We start from the raw sequence: 22,764 nt of genomic DNA, 5'->3' as shown, positions 1-22,764 counted from the left end.
ATGCTACACCCAGACAGTACACCAACAGTGATGGAGGAAACGCTACACCCAGGCAGTACATCAACAGTGATGGAGGAAATGCTACACCCAGGCAGTACATCAACAGTGATGGAGGAATTGCTACACCCACGCAGTACATCAACAGGGGTGGAGGAAATGCTACACCCAGGCAGTACATCAACAGTGATGGAGGAAACGCTACACCCAGGCAGTACATCAACAGTGATGGAGGAAATGCTACACCCAGGCAGTACATCAACAGTGATGGAGGAAATGCTACACCCAGGCAGTACATCAACAGGGATGGAGGAAATGCTACACCCAGGCAGTACACCAACAGTGATGGAGGAAATGCTACACCCAGGCAGTACATCAACAGTGATAGAGGAAACGCTACACCCAGGCAGTACATCAACAGTGATGGAGGAAATGCTACATCCAGGCAGTACACCAACAGTGATGGAGGAAATTCTACACCCAGGCAGTACATCAACAGGGAGAGAGGAAATGCTACACCCAGGCAGTACATCAACAGTGATGGAGGAAATGCTACACCCAGGCAGTACATCAACAGTGATGGAGGAAATGCTACATCCAGGCAGTACATCAACATTGATGGAGGAAATGCTACACCCAGGCAGTACATCAACAGTGATGGAGGAAATGCTACACCCAGGCAGTACATCAACAGTGATGGAGGAAATGCTACACCCAGGCAGTACATCAACAGTGATAGAGGAAATGCTACATCCAGGCAGTACATCAACAGTGATAGAGGAAGTGCTACATCCAGGCAGTAGTACATCAACAGCGATGGAGGATACGCTACACCCAGGCAGTACATCAACAGTGATGAAGGAAATGCTACACCCAGGCAGTACATCAACAGTGATAGAGGAAATGCTACACCTAGGCAGTACATCAACAGTGATGGAGGAAATGCTACACCCAGGCAGTACATCAACAGTGATGGAGGAATTGCTACACCTAGGCAGTACATCAACAGGGATAGAAGAAATGCTACACCCAGGCAGTACATCAACAGGGGTGGAGGAAATGCTACATCCAGGCAGTACATCAACAGTGATGGAGGAAATGCTACACCCAAGCAGTACATCAACAGTGATGGAGGAAACGCTACACCCAGGCAGTACATCAACAGTGATGGAGGAAATGCTACACCCAGGCAGTACATCAACAGTGATGGTGGAAATGCTACACCCACGCAGTACATCAACAGTGGTGGAGAAAATGCTACACCCAGGCAGTACATCAACAGTGATGGAGGAAATACTACACCCAGGCAGGACATCAACAGTGATGGAGGAAATACTACACCCACTCAGTACATCAACAGTGATGGAGGAAACGCTACACCCAAGCAGTACATCAACAGTGATGGAGGAAATGCTACACCCAGGCAGTGCATCAACAGTGATGGAGGAAATGCTACACCCAGGCAGTACATCAACATTGATGGAGGAAATACTACACCCACACAGTACATCAACAGTGATGGAGGAAATGCTACACCCAGGCAGTGCATCAACAGTGATGGAGGAAATGCTACACCCACGCAGTACACCAACAGGGATAGAGGAAATTCTACACCCAGGCAGTACACCAACAGGGAGAGAGGAAATGCTACACCCAGGCAGTACATCAACAGTGATGGAGGAAATGCTACACCCAGGCAGTGCATCAACAGTGCTGGAGAAAATGCTACACCCAGGCAGTACATCAACAGGGATGGAGGAAATGCTATACCCACGCAGTACATCAACAATGATGGAGGAAATGCGACACCCAGGCGGTACATCAACAGTGATGGAGGAAACGCTACACCCAGGCAGTACATCAACAGTGATGGAGGAAATGCTACACCCAGGCAGTACATCAACAGTGATGGAGGAAACGCTACACCCAGGCAGTACATCAACAGTGATAGAGGAAACGCTACACCCAGGCAGTACAGCAACAGTGATGGAGGAAATTCTACACCCAGGCAGTACATCAACAGGGAGAGAGGAAATGCTACACCCAGGCAGTACATCAACAGTGATGGAGGAAATGCTACACCCAGGCAGTACATCAACAGTGATGGAGGAAATGCTACATCCAGGCAGTACATCAACAGTGATGGAGGAAATGCTACACCCAGGCAGTACATCAACAGTGATGGAGGAAATGCTACACCCAGGCAGTACATCAACAGTGATGGAGGAAATGCTACACCCAGGCAGTACATCAACAGTGATGGAGGAAATGCTACACCCAGGCAGTACATCAAACAGTGATGAGGAAATGCTACACCCAGGCAGTACATCAACAGGGTTGGAGGAATGCTACACCAGGCTAGTACATCAACAGTGATGAGGAATGCTACACCTAGGCAGTAAATCAACAGGGATAGAAGAAATGCTACACCCAGGCGCGTACATCAACAGGGTTGAGGAAATGCTACACCAGGCAGTACATCAACAGTGATGGAGGAATGCTACACCCACGCGTACATCAACAGGGTGAGAGGAAATGCTACACCCAGGCAGTACATCAACAGTGATGGAGGAAACGCTACACCCCGGCAGTACATCAAACAGTGATAGAGGAAACGCTACACCCAGGCAGTACATCAACAGGGATGGAGGAAACGCTACACCAGGCAGTACATCAACAGGATGGAGGAAATGCTACACCAGGCAGTACACCAACAGTGATGGAGGAAATGTACACCCAGCAGTACATCAACAGTGATAGAGGAAACGTAAACACAGGCAGTACATCAACAGTGATGGAGGAAATGCTACATCCAGGCAGTACACCAACAGTGATGGAGGAATTCTACACCAGGCAGATACATCAACAGGGAGAGAGGAAATGCTACACCCAGGCAGTAAATCAACAGTGATGGAGGAAATGCTACACCCAGGCAGTACATCAACAGTGATGGAGGAAATGCTACATCCAGGCAGTACATCAACATTGATGGAGGAAATGCTACACCCAGGCAGTACATCAACAGTGATGGAGGAAATGCTACACCCAGGCAGTACATCAACAGTGATAGAGGAAATGCTACACCCAGGCAGTACATCAACAGGGATGGAGGAAGTGCTACATCCAGGCAGTAGTACATCAACAGCGATGGAGGATACGCTACACCCAGGCAGTACATCAACAGTGATGAAGGAAATGCTACACCTAGGCAGTACATCAACAGTGATGGAGGAAATGCTACACCCAGGCAGTACATCAACAGTGATGGAGGAAATGCTATACCCAGGCAGTACATCAACAGGGGTGGAGGAAATGCTACATCCAGGCAGTACATCAACAGGGGTGGAGGAAATGCTACACCCAGGCAGTACATCAACAGTGATGGAGGAAATGCTACACCCAGGCAGTACATCAACAGTGATGGAGGAAATGCTATACCCAGGCAGTACATCAACAGGGGTGGAGGAAATGCTACATCCAGGCAGTACATCAACAGTGATGGAGGAAATGCTACACCCAGGCAGTACATCAACAGTGATGGAGGAAACGCTACACCCAGGCAGTACATCAACAGTGATGGAGGAAATGCTACACCCAGGCAGTACATCAACAGTGATGGTGGAAATGCTACACCCACGCAGTACATCAACAGTGGTGGAGAAAATGCTACACCCAGGCAGTACATCAACAGTGATGGAGGAAATACTACACCCAGGCAGTACACCAACAGGGAGAGAGGAAATGCTACACCCAGGCAGTACATCAACAGTGATGGAGGAAATGCTACACCCAGGCAGTACATCAACAGTGATGGAGGAAACGCTACACCCACGCAGTACATCAACAATGATGGAGGAAATGTGACACCCAGGCGGTACATCAACAGTGATGGAGGAAACGCTACACCCAGGCAGTACATCAACAGTGATGGAGGAAATGCTACACCCAGGCAGTACATCAACAGTGATGGAGGAAACGCTACACCCAGGCAGTACATCAACAGGGATGGAGGAAATGCTACACCCAGGCAGTACATCAACAGTGATAGAGGAAACGCTACACCCAGGCAGTACATCAACAGTGATGGAGGAAACGCTACACCCAGGCAGTACATCAACAGGGATGGAGGAAACGCTACACCCAGGCAGTACATCAACAGGGAGAGAGGAAATGCTACACCCAGGCAGTACATCAACAGTGATAGAGGAAATGCTACACCCAGGCAGTACATCAACAGTGATGGAGGAAATGCTACATCCAGGCAGTACACCAACAGTGATGGAGGAAATTCTACACCCAGGCAGTACATCAACAGGGAGAGAGGAAATGCTACACCCACGCAGTACATCAACAGGGGTGGAGGAAATGCTACACCCAGGCAGTACATAAACAGTGATGGAGGAAATGCTACACCCAGGCAGTACATCAACAGGGATGGAGGAAATGCTACACCCAGGCAGTACATCAACAGTGATGGAGGAAATGCTACACCCAGGCAGTACATCAACAGGGATAGAGGAAACGCTACACCCAGGCAGTACATCAACAGTGATGGAGGAAACGCTACACCCAGGCAGTACATCAACAGGGATGGAGGAAATGCTACACCCAGGCAGTACATCAACAGGGATGGAGGAAACGCTACACCCAGGCAGTACATCAACAGTGATGGAGGAAATGCTACACCCAGGCAGTACATCAACAGTGATGGAGGAAATTCTACACCCAGGCAGTACATCAACAGGGAGAGAGGAAATGCTACACCCAGGCAGTACATCAACAGTGATGGAGGAAATGCTACACCCAGGCAGTACATCAACAGTGATGGAGGAAATGCTACATCCAGGCAGTACATCAACATTGATGGAGGAAATGTTACACCCAGGCAGTACATCAACAGTGATGGAGGAAATGCTACACCCAGGCAGTACATCAACAGTGATGGAGTAAATGCTACACCCAGGCAGTACATCAACAGTGATGGAGGAAATGCTACACCCAGGCAGTACATCAACAGTGATGGAGGAAATGTTACACCCACGCAGTACATCAACAGTGATGGAGGAAATGCTACATCCAGGCAGTACATAAACAGGGATAGAGGAAATGCTACACCCAGGCAGTACATCAACAGTGGTGGAGAAAATGCTACACCCAGGCAGTACATCAACAGGGATAGAGGAAATGCTACACCTAGGCAGTACATCAACAGTGATGGAGGAAATGCTACATCCAGACAGTACATCAACAGTGATGGAGGAAATGCTACACCCAGGCAGTACATCAACAGGGATAGAGGAAATGCTACACCCAGGCTGTACATCAACAGTGATGAAGGAAATGCTACACCCAGGCAGTACATCAACAGTGATGGAGGAAATGCTACACCCAGGCAGTACATCAACAGTGATGGAGGAAATGCTATACCCAGGCAGTACATCAACAGTGATGGAGGAAATGCTACATCCAGACAGTACATCAACAGGGATAGAGGAAATGCTACACCCAGGCAGTACATCAACAGTGATGGAGGAAATGCTATACCCAGGCAGTACATCAAGAGTTATGGAGGAAATGCTATACCCAGGCAGTACATCAACAGTGATGGAGGAAATGCTACACCCAGGCAGTACATCAAGAGTGATGGAGGAAATGCTATACCCAGGCTGTACATCAACAGGGATAGAGGAAATGCTACACCCAGGCAGTACATCAAGAGTGATGAGGGAAATGCTACACCCAGGCAGTACATCAACAGGGATAGAGGAAATGCTACACCCAGGCAGTACATCAAGAGTGATGAGGGAAATGCTACACCCAGGCAGTACATCAACAGTGATGGAGGAAATGCTATACCCAGGCTGTACATCAACAGGGATAGAGGAAATGCTACACCCAGGCTGTACATCAACAGGGATAGAGGAAATGCTATACCCAGGCTGTACATCAACAGGGATAGAGGAAATGCTACAACTAGGCAGTACATCAACAGTGATGGAGGAAATGCTATACCCAGGCAGTACATCAACAGTGATGGAGGAAATGCTATACCCAGGCTGTACATCAACAGTGATGGAGGAAATGCTATACCCAGGCTGTACATCAACAGGGATAGAGGAAATGCTACACCCAGGCAGTACATCAACAGTGATGGAGGAAATGCTATACCCAGGCAGTACATCAACAGTGATGGAGGAAATGCTACACCCAGGCAGTACATCAACAGGGAGAGAGGAAATGCTACACCCAGGCAGTACATCAACAGTGATGGAGGAAATGCTACACCCAGGCAGTACATCAACAGTGATGGAGGAAATGCTACACCCAGGCAGTACATCAACAGTGATGGAGGAAATGCTATACCCAGGCTGTACATCAACAGGGATAGAGGAAATGCTACACCCAGGCTGTACATCAACAGGGATAGAGGAAATGCTATACCCAGGCTGTACATCAACAGGGATAGAGGAAATGCTACAACTAGGCAGTACATCAACAGTGATGGAGGAAATGCTATACCCAGGCAGTACATCAACAGTGATGGAGGAAATGCTATACCCAGGCTGTACATCAACAGTGATGGAGGAAATGCTATACCCAGGCTGTACATCAACAGTGATGGAGGAAATGCTATACCCAGGCAGTACATCAACAGTGATGGAGGAAATGCTACACCCAGGCAGTACATCAACAGGGAGAGAGGAAATGCTACACCCAGGCAGTACATCAACAGTGATGGAGGAAATGCTACACCCAGGCAGTACATCAACAGTGATGGAGGAAATGCTACACCCAGGCAGTACATCAACAGTGATGGAGGAAATGCTACACCCACGCAGTACATCAACAGTGATGGAGGAAATGCTACATCCAGGCAGTACATAAACAGGGATAGAGGAAATGCTACACCCAGGCAGTACATCAACAGTGGTGGAGAAAATGCTACACCCAGGCAGTACATCAACAGGGATAGAGGAAATGCTACACCCAGGCAGTACATCAACAGTGATGGAGGAAATGCTACATCCAGACAGTACATCAACAGTGATGGAGGAAATGCTACACCCAGGCAGTACATCAACAGGGATAGAGGAAATGCTACACCCAGGCAGTACATCAAGAGTGATGAGGGAAATGCTACACCCAGGCAGTACATCAACAGTGATGGAGGAAATGCTATACCCAGGCTGTACATCAACAGGGATAGAGGAAATGCTACACCCAGGCTGTACATCAACAGGGATAGAGGAAATGCTATACCCAGGCTGTACATCAACAGGGATAGAGGAAATGCTACAACTAGGCAGTACATCAACAGTGATGGAGGAAATGCTATACCCAGGCAGTACATCAACAGTGATGGAGGAAATGCTATACCCAGGCTGTACATCAACAGTGATGGAGGAAATGCTATACCCAGGCTGTACATCAACAGGGATAGAGGAAATGCTACACCCAGGCAGTACATCAACATTGATGGAGGAAATGCTATACCCAGGCAGTACATCAACAGTGATGGAGGAAATGCTACACCCAGGCAGTACATCAACAGTGATGGAGGAAATGCTATACCCAGGCAGTACATCAACAGTGATGGAGGAAATGCTACATCCAGACAGTACATCAACAGGGATAGAGGAAATGCTACACCCAGGCAGTACATCAACAGTGATGGAGGAAATGCTATACCCAGGCAGTACATCAAGAGTGATGGAGGAAATGCTATACCCAGGCAGTACATCAACAGTGATGGAGGAAATGCTACACCCAGGCAGTACATCAAGAGTGATGGAGGAAATGCTATACCCAGGCTGTACATCAACAGGGATACAGGAAATGCTACACCCAGGCAGTACATCAAGAGTGATGAGGGAAATGCTACACCCAGGCAGTACATCAACAGGGATAGAGGAAATGCTACACCCAGGCAGTACATCAAGAGTGATGAGGGAAATGCTACACCCAGGCAGTACATCAACAGTGATGGAGGAAATGCTATACCCAGGCTGTACATCAACAGGGATAGAGGAAATGCTACACCCAGGCTGTACATCAACAGGGATAGAGGAAATGCTACAACTAGGCAGTACATCAACAGTGATGGAGGAAATGCTATACCCAGGCAGTACATCAACAGTGATGGAGGAAATGCTATACCCAGGCTGTACATCAACAGTGATGGAGGAAATGCTATACCCAGGCTGTACATCAACAGGGATAGAGGAAATGCTACACCCAGGCAGTACATCAACAGTGATGGAGGAAATGCTATACCCAGGCAGTACATCAACAGTGATGGAGGAAATGCTACACCCAGGCAGTACATCAACAGGGAGAGAGGAAATGCTACATCCAGGCAGTACATCAACAGTGATGGAGGAAATGCTACACCCAGGCAGTACATCAACAGTGATGGAGGAAATGCTACACCCAGGCAGTACATCAACAGTGATGGAGGAAATGCTACACCCACGCAGTACATCAACAGTGATGGAGGAAATGCTACATCCAGGCAGTACATAAACAGGGATAGAGGAAATGCTACACCCAGGCAGTACATCAACAGTGGTGGAGAAAATGCTAAACCCAGGCAGTACATCAACAGGGATAGAGGAAATGCTACACCCAGGCAGTACATCAACAGTGATGGAGGAAATGCTACATCCAGACAGTACATCAACAGTGATGGAGGAAATGCTACACCCAGGCAGTACATCAACAGGGATAGAGGAAATGCTACACCCAGGCAGTACATCAAGAGTGATGAGGGAAATGCTACACCCAGGCAGTACATCAACAGTGATGGAGGAAATGCTATACCCAGGCTGTACATCAACAGGGATAGAGGAAATGCTACACCCAGGCTGTACATCAACAGGGATAGAGGAAATGCTATACCCAGGCTGTACATCAACAGGGATAGAGGAAATGCTACAACTAGGCAGTACATCAACAGTGATGGAGGAAATGCTATACCCAGGCTGTACATCAACAGTGATGGAGGAAATGCTACACCCAGGCTGTACATCAACAGGGATAGAGGAAATGCTATACCCAGGCTGTACATCAACAGGGATAGAGGAAATGCTACAACTAGGCAGTACATCAACAGTGATGGAGGAAATGCTATACCCAGGCAGTACATCAACAGTGATGGAGGAAATGCTATACCCAGGCTGTACATCAACAGTGATGGAGGAAATGCTATACCCAGGCTGTATATCAACAGGGATAGAGGAAATGCTACACCCAGGCAGTACATCAACATTGATGGAGGAAATGCTATACCCAGGCAGTACATCAACAGTGATGGAGGAAATGCTACACCCAGGCAGTACATCAACAGTGATGGAGGAAATGCTATACCCAGGCAGTACATCAACAGTGATGGAGGAAATGCTACATCCAGACAGTACATCAACAGGGATAGAGGAAATGCTACACCCAGGCAGTACATCAACAGTGATGGAGGAAATGCTATACCCAGGCAGTACATCAAGAGTGATGGAGGAAATGCTATACCCAGGCAGTACATCAACAGTGATGGAGGAAATGCTACACCCAGGCAGTACATCAAGAGTGATGGAGGAAATGCTATACCCAGGCTGTACATCAACAGGGATACAGGAAATGCTACACCCAGGCAGTACATCAAGAGTGATGAGGGAAATGCTACACCCAGGCAGTACATCAACAGGGATAGAGGAAATGCTACACCCAGGCAGTACATCAAGAGTGATGAGGGAAATGCTACACCCAGGCAGTACATCAACAGTGATGGAGGAAATGCTATACCCAGGCTGTACATCAACAGGGATAGAGGAAATGCTACACCCAGGCTGTACATCAACAGGGATAGAGGAAATGCTACAACTAGGCAGTACATCAACAGTGATGGAGGAAATGCTATACCCAGGCAGTACATCAACAGTGATGGAGGAAATGCTATACCCAGGCTGTACATCAACAGTGATGGAGGAAATGCTATACCCAGGCTGTACATCAACAGGGATAGAGGAAATGCTACACCCAGGCAGTACATCAACAGTGATGGAGGAAATGCTATACCCAGGCAGTACATCAACAGTGATGGAGGAAATGCTACACCCAGGCAGTACATCAACAGGGAGAGAGGAAATGCTACATCCAGGCAGTACATCAACAGTGATGGAGGAAATGCTACACCCAGGCAGTACATCAACAGTGATGGAGGAAATGCTATACCCAGGCTGTACATCAACAGTGATGGAGGAAACGCTACACCCACACAGTACATCAACAGTGATGGAGAAAATGCTACACCCAGGCAGTACATCAACAGGGATAGAGGAAATGCTACACCTAGGCAGTACATCAACAGTGATGGAGGAAATGCTACATCCAGACAGTACATCAACAGTGATGGAGGAAATGCTACACCCAGGCAGTACATCAACAGGGATAGAGGAAATGCTACACCCAGGCTGTACATCAACAGTGATGAAGGAAATGCTACACCCAGGCAGTACATCAACAGTGATGGAGGAAATGCTACACCCAGGCAGTACATCAACAGTGATGGAGGAAATGCTATACCCAGGCAGTACATCAACAGTGATGGAGGAAATGCTACATCCAGACAGTACATCAACAGGGATAGAGGAAATGCTACACCCAGGCAGTACATCAACAGTGATGGAGGAAATGCTATACCCAGGCAGTACATCAAGAGTTATGGAGGAAATGCTATACCCAGGCAGTACATCAACAGTGATGGAGGAAATGCTACACCCAGGCAGTACATCAAGAGTGATGGAGGAAATGCTATACCCAGGCTGTACATCAACAGGGATAGAGGAAATGCTACACCCAGGCAGTACATCAAGAGTGATGAGGGAAATGCTACACCCAGGCAGTACATCAACAGGGATAGAGGAAATGCTACACCCAGGCAGTACATCAAGAGTGATGAGGGAAATGCTACACCCAGGCAGTACATCAACAGTGATGGAGGAAATGCTATACCCAGGCTGTACATCAACAGGGATAGAGGAAATGCTACACCCAGGCTGTACATCAACAGGGATAGAGGAAATGCTATACCCAGGCTGTACATCAACAGGGATAGAGGAAATGCTACAACTAGGCAGTACATCAACAGTGATGGAGGAAATGCTATACCCAGGCAGTACATCAACAGTGATGGAGGAAATGCTATACCCAGGCTGTACATCAACAGTGATGGAGGAAATGCTATACCCAGGCTGTACATCAACAGGGATAGAGGAAATGCTACACCCAGGCAGTACATCAACAGTGATGGAGGAAATGCTATACCCAGGCAGTACATCAACAGTGATGGAGGAAATGCTACACCCAGGCAGTACATCAACAGGGAGAGAGGAAATGCTACACCCAGGCAGTACATCAACAGTGATGGAGGAAATGCTACACCCAGGCAGTACATCAACAGTGATGGAGGAAATGCTACACCCAGGCAGTACATCAACAGTGATGGAGGAAATGCTATACCCAGGCTGTACATCAACAGGGATAGAGGAAATGCTACACCCAGGCTGTACATCAACAGGGATAGAGGAAATGCTATACCCAGGCTGTACATCAACAGGGATAGAGGAAATGCTACAACTAGGCAGTACATCAACAGTGATGGAGGAAATGCTATACCCAGGCAGTACATCAACAGTGATGGAGGAAATGCTATACCCAGGCTGTACATCAACAGTGATGGAGGAAATGCTATACCCAGGCTGTACATCAACAGGGATAGAGGAAATGCTACACCCAGGCAGTACATCAACAGTGATGGAGGAAATGCTATACCCAGGCAGTACATCAACAGTGATGGAGGAAATGCTACACCCAGGCAGTACATCAACAGGGAGAGAGGAAATGCTACACCCAGGCAGTACATCAACAGTGATGGAGGAAATGCTACACCCAGGCAGTACATCAACAGTGATGGAGGAAATGCTACACCCAGGCAGTACATCAACAGTGATGGAGGAAATGCTACACCCACGCAGTACATCAACAGTGATGGAGGAAATGCTACATCCAGGCAGTACATAAACAGGGATAGAGGAAATGCTACACCCAGGCAGTACATCAACAGTGGTGGAGAAAATGCTACACCCAGGCAGTACATCAACAGGGATAGAGGAAATGCTACACCCAGGCAGTACATCAACAGTGATGGAGGAAATGCTACATCCAGACAGTACATCAACAGTGATGGAGGAAATGCTACACCCAGGCAGTACATCAACAGGGATAGAGGAAATGCTACACCCAGGCAGTACATCAAGAGTGATGAGGGAAATGCTACACCCAGGCAGTACATCAACAGTGATGGAGGAAATGCTATACCCAGGCTGTACATCAACAGGGATAGAGGAAATGCTACACCCAGGCTGTACATCAACAGGGATAGAGGAAATGCTATACCCAGGCTGTACATCAACAGGGATAGAGGAAATGCTACAACTAGGCAGTACATCAACAGTGATGGAGGAAATGCTATACCCAGGCAGTACATCAACAGTGATGGAGGAAATGCTATACCCAGGCTGTACATCAACAGTGATGGAGGAAATGCTATACCCAGGCTGTACATCAACAGGGATAGAGGAAATGCTACACCCAGGCAGTACATCAACATTGATGGAGGAAATGCTATACCCAGGCAGTACATCAACAGTGATGGAGGAAATGCTACACCCAGGCAGTACATCAACAGTGATGGAGGAAATGCTATACCCAGGCAGTACATCAACAGTGATGGAGGAAATGCTACATCCAGACAGTACATCAACAGGGATAGAGGAAATGCTACACCCAGGCAGTACATCAACAGTGATGGAGGAAATGCTATACCCAGGCAGTACATCAAGAGTGATGGAGGAAATGCTATACCCAGGCAGTACATCAACAGTGATGGAGGAAATGCTACACCCAGGCAGTACATCAAGAGTGATGGAGGAAATGCTATACCCAGGCTGTACATCAACAGGGATACAGGAAATGCTACACCCAGGCAGTACATCAAGAGTGATGAGGGAAATGCTACACCCAGGCAGTACATCAACAGGGATAGAGGAAATGCTACACCCAGGCAGTACATCAAGAGTGATGAGGGAAATGCTACACCCAGGCAGTACATCAACAGTGATGGAGGAAATGCTATACCCAGGCTGTACATCAACAGGGATAGAGGAAATGCTACACCCAGGCTGTACATCAACAGGGATAGAGGAAATGCTACAACTAGGCAGTACATCAACAGTGATGGAGGAAATGCTATACCCAGGCAGTACATCAACAGTGATGGAGGAAATGCTATACCCAGGCTGTACATCAACAGTGATGGAGGAAATGCTATACCCAGGCTGTACATCAACAGGGATAGAGGAAATGCTACACCCAGGCAGTACATCAACAGTGATGGAGGAAATGCTATACCCAGGCAGTACATCAACAGTGATGGAGGAAATGCTACACCCAGGCAGTACATCAACAGGGAGAGAGGAAATGCTACATCCAGGCAGTACATCAACAGTGATGGAGGAAATGCTACACCCAGGCAGTACATCAACAGTGATGGAGGAAATGCTACACCCAGGCAGTACATCAACAGTGATGGAGGAAATGCTACACCCACGCAGTACATCAACAGTGATGGAGGAAATGCTACATCCAGGCAGTACATAAACAGGGATAGAGGAAATGCTACACCCAGGCAGTACATCAACAGTGGTGGAGAAAATGCTACACCCAGGCAGTACATCAACAGGGATAGAGGAAATGCTACACCCAGGCAGTACATCAACAGTGATGGAGGAAATGCTACATCCAGACAGTACATCAACAGTGATGGAGGAAATGCTACACCCAGGCAGTACATCAACAGGGATAGAGGAAATGCTACACCCAGGCAGTACATCAAGAGTGATGAGGGAAATGCTACACCCAGGCAGTACATCAACAGTGATGGAGGAAATGCTATACCCAGGCTGTACATCAACAGGGATAGAGGAAATGCTACACCCAGGCTGTACATCAACAGGGATAGAGGAAATGCTATACCCAGGCTGTACATCAACAGGGATAGAGGAAATGCTACAACTAGGCAGTACATCAACAGTGATGGAGGAAATGCTATACCCAGGCTGTACATCAACAGTGATGGAGGAAATGCTACACCCAGGCTGTACATCAACAGGGATAGAGGAAATGCTATACCCAGGCTGTACATCAACAGGGATAGAGGAAATGCTACAACTAGGCAGTACATCAACAGTGATGGAGGAAATGCTATACCCAGGCAGTACATCAACAGTGATGGAGGAAATGCTATACCCAGGCTGTACATCAACAGTGATGGAGGAAATGCTATACCCAGGCTGTACATCAACAGGGATAGAGGAAATGCTACACCCAGGCAGTACATCAACATTGATGGAGGAAATGCTATACCCAGGCAGTACATCAACAGTGATGGAGGAAATGCTACACCCAGGCAGTACATCAACAGTGATGGAGGAAATGCTATACCCAGGCAGTACATCAACAGTGATGGAGGAAATGCTACATCCAGACAGTACATCAACAGGGATAGAGGAAATGCTACACCCAGGCAGTACATCAACAGTGATGGAGGAAATGCTATACCCAGGCAGTACATCAAGAGTGATGGAGGAAATGCTATACCCAGGCAGTACATCAACAGTGATGGAGGAAATGCTACACCCAGGCAGTACATCAAGAGTGATGGAGGAAATGCTATACCCAGGCTGTACATCAACAGGGATACAGGAAATGCTACACCCAGGCAGTACATCAAGAGTGATGAGGGAAATGCTACACCCAGGCAGTACATCAACAGGGATAGAGGAAATGCTACACCCAGGCAGTACATCAAGAGTGATGAGGGAAATGCTACACCCAGGCAGTACATCAACAGTGATGGAGGAAATGCTATACCCAGGCTGTACATCAACAGGGATAGAGGAAATGCTACACCCAGGCTGTACATCAACAGGGATAGAGGAAATGCTACAACTAGGCAGTACATCAACAGTGATGGAGGAAATGCTATACCCAGGCAGTACATCAACAGTGATGGAGGAAATGCTATACCCAGGCTGTACATCAACAGTGATGGAGGAAATGCTATACCCAGGCTGTACATCAACAGGGATAGAGGAAATGCTACACCCAGGCAGTACATCAACAGTGATGGAGGAAATGCTATACCCAGGCAGTACATCAACAGTGATGGAGGAAATGCTACACCCAGGCAGTACATCAACAGGGAGAGAGGAAATGCTACATCCAGGCAGTACATCAACAGTGATGGAGGAAATGCTACACCCAGGCAGTACATCAACAGTGATGGAGGAAATGCTACACCCAGGCAGTACATCAACAGTGATGGAGGAAATGCTACACCCACGCAGTACATCAACAGTGATGGAGGAAATGCTACATCCAGGCAGTACATAAACAGGGATAGAGGAAATGCTACACCCAGGCAGTACATCAACAGTGGTGGAGAAAATGCTACACCCAGGCAGTACATCAACAGGGATAGAGGAAATGCTACACCCAGGCAGTACATCAACAGTGATGGAGGAAATGCTACATCCAGACAGTACATCAACAGTGATGGAGGAAATGCTACACCCAGGCAGTACATCAACAGGGATAGAGGAAATGCTACACCCAGGCAGTACATCAAGAGTGATGAGGGAAATGCTACACCCAGGCAGTACATCAACAGTGATGGAGGAAATGCTATACCCAGGCTGTACATCAACAGGGATAGAGGAAATGCTATACCCAGGCTGTACATCAACAGGGATAGAGGAAATGCTACACCCAGGCAGTACATCAACAGTGATGGAGGAAATGCTATACCCAGGCAGTACATCAACAGTGATGGAGGAAATGCTACACCCAGGCAGTACATCAACAGGGAGAGAGGAAATGCTACACCCAGGCAGTACATCAACAGTGATGGAGGAAATGCTACACCCAGGCAGTACATCAACAGTGATGGAGGAAATGCTACACCCAGGCAGTACATCAACAGTGATGGAGGAAATGCTACACCCAGGCAGTATATCAAGAGTGATGGAGAAAATGCAGGGCATTTTGCTCAACCAGGCATAGAATTTAATCACAGTGAAAGAATTTCCAAAAATATCAGATGTCAGAAGTCTGATTTACGGTCAATGTCAAGCTTGGTCCCGTTCGCACAGAGGATAACTTTGACAATCACACTCAGAATCACCGCAGTTGTCAGGCAAGATAGAATGATGAAGAGGGATGGATTAGTCTGATCATCCAATACATCTGAAACATGGAAACAGAGCTACTGTAAAATGATTAACTATTATTTCTCAAACACTTTTACCGAGATGCTAATGAGTGATATTGGCTTAAACGTTGAACATCTTCTATCGCTTCAAAAAGATATATTTACAAAAATGAGAGCAAGTGAATGGTATACTTTTGGTGTGTACAACTTACCTTCGACATCCAGTTTGGTCTCGTCTCCAAACAGTATCTCCCCACATGAGGCAACAGCACAGTAGTAAGTCCCAGCATCAGAGAGGCTGAGGTTCCTCTTGGGGAGGTTGTAGACACAGCTCTGTATCGGAGACCCAGCCTCAGGGCTCTTCTCACACTGATCACTCCTGTTTCCATGGGTGTATTTGTATTTGTAGTTATCATGGATCCCCGTTAGCTGCTGCAAAGGCAGGAAAGGATTAGTCCTTCCAATAGGACAACGACCCTAAGCACACAGCCAAGACAACGCAGGAGTGGCTTTGGGACAAGTCTCTGAATATCCAAACAATTTGTAGAAACATCTCAAGGATGATCAACGGGAACAGGATGTACCTGAGCTTAATTTCGAGTCTCATAGCAAAGGGTCTGAATACTTATGTAAATAAGTTATTTCTGCTTTTTATTTTTAGAACATTAGCAAAAATATCGAAAAACCTGTTTTCACTTTGTCATTACGGGGTATTGCATGTAGATTGATGAGGGAAAAAAGCGATTTAATCCATTTCAGAATAAGGCTGTAACGTAACCAAATGTGGAAAAAGGGAAGAGGTCTAAATCTTTCCGAATGCACTGTACAAACAAAGGTGTAGCTTGTAGCACCATACCCAAGAAGACTCAACGCTGTAATCGCTGCCAAAGATTCTTCAACAAAGTACTGAGTAAAGGGTCTGAAAACTTTTTGGCGGAGGATATAAATTTGATATTTCAGTTATTTATTTTTAATACATTTGCAAACATTTCTAAAAAACAGTTTTTGCTTTGTCATTATAGGATATTGTGTGCAGTTTGGGGTATGGAAAAATTATTTTAGCTTGTTTGTCTCCAAAAGTGTTTTTTCAGCTGTCCCAATAGGATAGCCCTTTTTGGTTGAGGCTATAACCCTTTTCACAAAGGGATCTACCTGGAACCGAAAAGGGATATCCAAAGGCTTCTCCTATGGGGACAGCCGAATAACCCCATCAGGTTCTAGATAGCAGTGTGGTGAGAGCTGAATGCCGAGAGAGAGAGAGAGAGAGAGAGAGAGAGAGAGAGAGGCTAGACTCACCACAGTGGAAAATAACAGCTGGTCGGTGTCACTGTCTAACCCCTTTAAATCAATCCCGCTTTTAGTCGCTAAAATATTTTGGCCATTATAAAAAGTGATTCAACAATTAAATGCTTCACCAACCAATCACGCTGTTGTGTTGGCAATTGGACTGTAAATCTGGTGAGACATACTGAGAGAGATTGACAGTCTATGATGATAGGCCCAGAGATGTTCACCTCAGCAGGTCTCATGAGCTGCTCACTGGCGCCTCCTCTACCTAAGACCCCCATCATATTCTGAGAATAAGGGGCTGTGATCAGTGCAAAGCCAAGACAGGAAATAATACGGGGTGAAAACCAATGACAAAGGCAATTTTGGTTTAACTCTTTATTTGTCTTTATAAGTGATCAATACAATGCAATTGTCTACTGCTGGGTACTTTGGCCCTCAGGGTCACCCTATAAAAAAATCTAAATCACTAACACACACAACAGAGATCTAAGTTAAGAGAGGTCAAAAGAGGCAACTACTCTGCGGCCAGTAAACAGTTGTGTTTTGACTTCTACCTCCTCCTCTCTAACCACACCCTGAACCACTGAGCTGTGTGACCTAACTGAGTTGGAGAGGGATACAGTGGCCCTGAGGTACAACTCACAAACACTCCAGAGTTATTTTCTTATTTACGTTTCAAAACATTTCATTTATCTACACATACAATATAGCAAGATTTAAACTTGTATTCAAATCAATGTATTCAAAGATATGGCCAACCAAACTTCCATCCTCCTCCACTTTGTCATCTTGTAGCAGCATACACTACATGGGTGTCCAGCTCCTTCTCTCTTCTCCTCTCCATCTTCCTCTTCTTGGAGGTGAAATTCAGGGCAGCATAATTCAATGCATCTGGATCTTGGTTCTGTAGATTTGCAAACATCATGAAATAGGCTACAGCTGTAATTTTCTGTTTCTAAATTGCTTACAAAATAATGTCACTGAAAAAAGAGTATTTAACGATACAGTATTTACCTGATCATTTTGTGGTTGTCTTCGAGAATCAGGTCCTGAATATGATATAAAAGAGAGACGAGAGAACGGAATAATGGATCATTCCATTCTAGTGAGCACACTGTCTCTTCTGATAGTCAGTGTGCAGTATATCATGGGAAAAATGTTTACATTTGAAGTGTAGTTCACAGGTCGGTCGCATATTATCATGAAATCGGCTTCTACCTGTGTTGTGTGTTTTTGTGTCTCGTCTGATCTTGAGGACCAGGATGAGGATGAGGATGACTATCAGTAGAACAGCAGTCACAACACCCAGGATCACAACCAGGGGAAGGAGGTACATGGTTCCATCATTATCCTGTCCTACAAAACCAATAGTTAAACTATACCCCATTAATCTAACAATTACTAGCTCACATTAAAGATATGGGTTGAAATTGATGTTTTAAATGATTTTCACCATACAATAACAGACTAAGCATACCTTCAGGACATTGCTCTGGCTCTTTGTCAGAATCCTTGTAACCTTTTGGATGAAGAGGAGAGTTTAATATTCCTAAAAGTTGATTGAAAGCTAACTTGTTTCCAACTCTTTTATGTGCATACCTATAGCACAACATTTCATTGCATCCAGTTGTCACAGCTGAGAATTGATTGAAAAGATTACCTTTAACCATCAGGAAAGTCATGTTGGTGAAGATGAAGTATTTATCGTACATTCCACAGCAGTACAGACCAGAATCAGCTACATCCACCTCTGTGATTTTGAGGAAAATTATTCTATTGTTGATGAACATTTCCATATGGCTGGGCTGAAAACCATTGTGATGCTTGACAAACGGAAGAGAGCTGTACATTGACGCGATGCACAGAGGCTCTGAGACGTTGACTTGTTTGAACCAAGCAACGTGTCCTGGATCTTTAAGGACATAAGTGCACTGTAAGGTGACATTATCCCCAGGATGGACCACCATTGAGGGTGGCGGAGAGACCAACATGACAGGGGTCAAACCTGAAATTGAGAAAACAGATTTAGAAACATAACTTTTGTGTAATTCTTATGGAATGTATATCTTGTGTGATTTAATAAAAAGCTATTGTTCACACACAACAATGTTTTTGCACACATATACTACATACACACCTAGACACAGTTACAACTATTTGAATGACCAAATCTATTAAAATCTGAACTGAAGATAGAGTAACTTACAGAAGCCGTAGAGGACCAGAGCTGGTACATATATACGTGCCATTCTGTGTGTAGGTCTGCATTGAGAGACCATTAAGGAAGGACTGAATCTTCAAATAAGAGAGACGAATGCAATTTCTGATAATGGGCGGGACATAGTGTGACAACCATATAGCTGCATACACCACAATTTAATAGTTGGGTTGAGAGAGAGAATGGATAAGATATTTTAATTGTAGACTGATGTTTATCAATCATAGAGGTTCCCAAAATATGCAATTGTAAATTCTCAAAATGTATAACATTTATTTCAGTAGACCAGCTGGTTAAACATATTTCGGCCATTTTAAAGTAATAACCTTTGAAAAAAAGAGTCTGTATGAGAGTATATATTCCAAATCTGAATCTGTTTTCTCAATGATGATGAATTGTATTGGATCTAATAATTGTATTGGTCAAGAGACCCCCTGGAGTGGGTAAGTATTGGCTGGAATTAGTGGTGGTTAACCATTAGGGGGCACTCTTCTGACTGCACCAAGTAGATCACTAAATTTAGGAACTCTTACAGTTGGCAGGACCCAGGGGCGGACTGGCCGTCTGGCATTTCGTGCAAATGCCAGATGGGCTGGTTCATCTTTAGCCCAACGGGTCTGACTAACTCGTTTTTTTTTGCACAAAATTATTATTATCTGGTTAATAATGAAATTCATGAAATTGAAAACTTACTAACATCAGAAAACATTCATATTCTGTCCATCTCTGAAACACAATTAGATAATACCTTTGACGATGCAGTAGCAGCTATACATGGTTATAGCGTATACAGGAAAGATAGGAATGCAAATGAAGGAGGTGAATGTTTTGAATGTTTTAGTGCACCTTTTGGAGAGCTCTTCTTTGTCTACACCTATTCAGCATCGTTCAGACCCTCTAAAGCCTTAGCCCCATCCATCTCTTTAAGGATTCACATGTGTGGCTGTGTTCTAAACAACCAAAGATTTAAAGACTAAAGACTGGTTTGCACTATGGGTGTGTTGATGAATTTAATATGGAGTGCCAGAGTGTGCTCTGGAGGTTCGTAAACTCAGAGCATTGTCAGATTGTCCATTTGTAAATTCAGAGCGTTTCACTCTTGGAGCCTTCAGAGCGCATACTGGATGCTCTGGCCGAGGAGTAGGGTTGATCCGAGCGTTCTGACCTAACAACAACAGCCAAGCACCCAAGCTAACTAGCTAACGTTGGCTAGCTTTCCAGACACAAATGAGAGCTGGTTGGCTGTTTTTATGTCATTCAGAGTGACTGCAACTGTGCTGCTGGCAGCAATTTAATTGTGCTCTTTTGCTAACCTTACTGATACCAGCCATATTCAACAGGTGTTGAGTGTTCGTAAATCCGTCAGTTATTCTGCACTCTCAGACAATAGTGCTCTGAAATCGGAGTATATAGCCAGAGCAAATTTACCAGATACGTCAATTGACAGTTGTCGCAGTGACATCATGGACATTCTACTGAAATGGTTAATTGTATAGTGGAGTCTTTTGTTTAGACATGTAGCTAGCTAGCCAAACAATTAACCATAATCCCAACTCATAACGTTACTACCCTGCATGAATATTCAGGTAGCTAACCAACCAGGTTCAATGTTAGCTAGCTAACATTAGGCTACAACTAGCAGTGCAAATGGCTCTGAGATACAAATAATATTGCTACACAGATCATACACGTAACTGTAATGTATCGACTTGACTCAGACTCGGGAATCATTGACCTGTACTTTATTCCTGGTCTCTCAAGCATAGCCTCCCTCCGTTCCTCCCGTGACTTCTCGTGCCCTGCTGGTATTGCATCACTAGGTGTCGCTAATACACTACATCCCTCCTCTCTTAGATGTTTGACTAACCATTATAAACTGCAGATCTATGCATTATAACATAGCAAAACATTATCTGGTACTCAAAATAAAGTATCTCTTGTATGCAGTATTAACATATTTTCCAACAACAACATACTGTAATGTTTACGTCTTTAAACTACCAACCACAACTCTGGTTACATTGCTAGAACTCTTTTGTTAGCTATGTTTATTTGACAAGAATTTTTGCCAGAACTTGCCAGAACTTTTCTGTGATGGCTAAGGGTAGACTGCCCTGACATTGAGACTGTGCCGGAGATTATTCTGCTCCATTATGGCAACATGTCCATCTAACATAGTCCTTCATATGCACAACTTGTTGTCTTGAGTCTTTGAATGGCCTCGTCAGGTGCAGGCACTTGTCTTGGCAGTGTGTCAGGCTCTGCCCAGTTTGTGTCTCTGTCACTTCTAGTCCATTGTCCTGCCTGTGGTTGTATCCACCGTTTCACAAAAGAATGTCGCATGATGCTCTGTGAGTCTTCTCAGCGGTTCGGATGTGGTTGCCAAATAAATCTGCCACAGTAGCTTACTAGTCCTAAGTAATGCCTTACTTCAGCAGCGTTTGTCGGTCTGCGTGTGTTCTGCACCGCTTCCACCTTTGACTGTGCTGCTCCGATGCCGTTCTTCGAGAGAACGTGGCCCATGAACTCCATCTCCGTCAGTTGGAATTCATATTTGTCTGTTTTATTATTTTGTATAGCAGGTGTTTGTGACTTGATTTACAATCAGTTTTATCTTTGCGCTGCACATTTTGGAGAAATGTCCATCTTTGCCACATTTTTTGCATTGTTTACCTTGTGTGATGGAACATGCCCGTCCAGTATGGCCCTCCTGACCACATCTGAAACATTTAACAGTTTGGTCATCATTTTGTTCCATTCCCATCTTGTTTTTGTTCACTTTTCCCCCGTTAAATTGCATTGACATTCATACTTTCCATTCTGGCCGCCTGCTGGTCCACAGCCTCCATTGCTTCCTATATCGATTAGAGCGGTGAGAGTGAGGTCCCTCTCGCACAGAAAACGTTTGCGCAACACATTTGAGTGACACTTGACAATC

General features: G+C 45.6%; 1 pseudogene; it reads right to left on the bottom strand.

The window, feature by feature from the left end:
* The window catches only part of LOC120049501, a 32,193-nt pseudogene extending 9,835 nt beyond the window's left edge, over positions 1–22,358 (bottom strand).
* Between the last annotated feature and the right edge of the window lie 406 nt (positions 22,359–22,764).

Source organism: Salvelinus namaycush, chromosome 6 (genome assembly GCF_016432855.1).
Source record: "Salvelinus namaycush isolate Seneca chromosome 6, SaNama_1.0, whole genome shotgun sequence".
Taxonomy (NCBI): Eukaryota; Metazoa; Chordata; class Actinopteri; order Salmoniformes; family Salmonidae; genus Salvelinus; species Salvelinus namaycush.
This window is presented reverse-complemented; position numbering and strand designations above follow the sequence as displayed.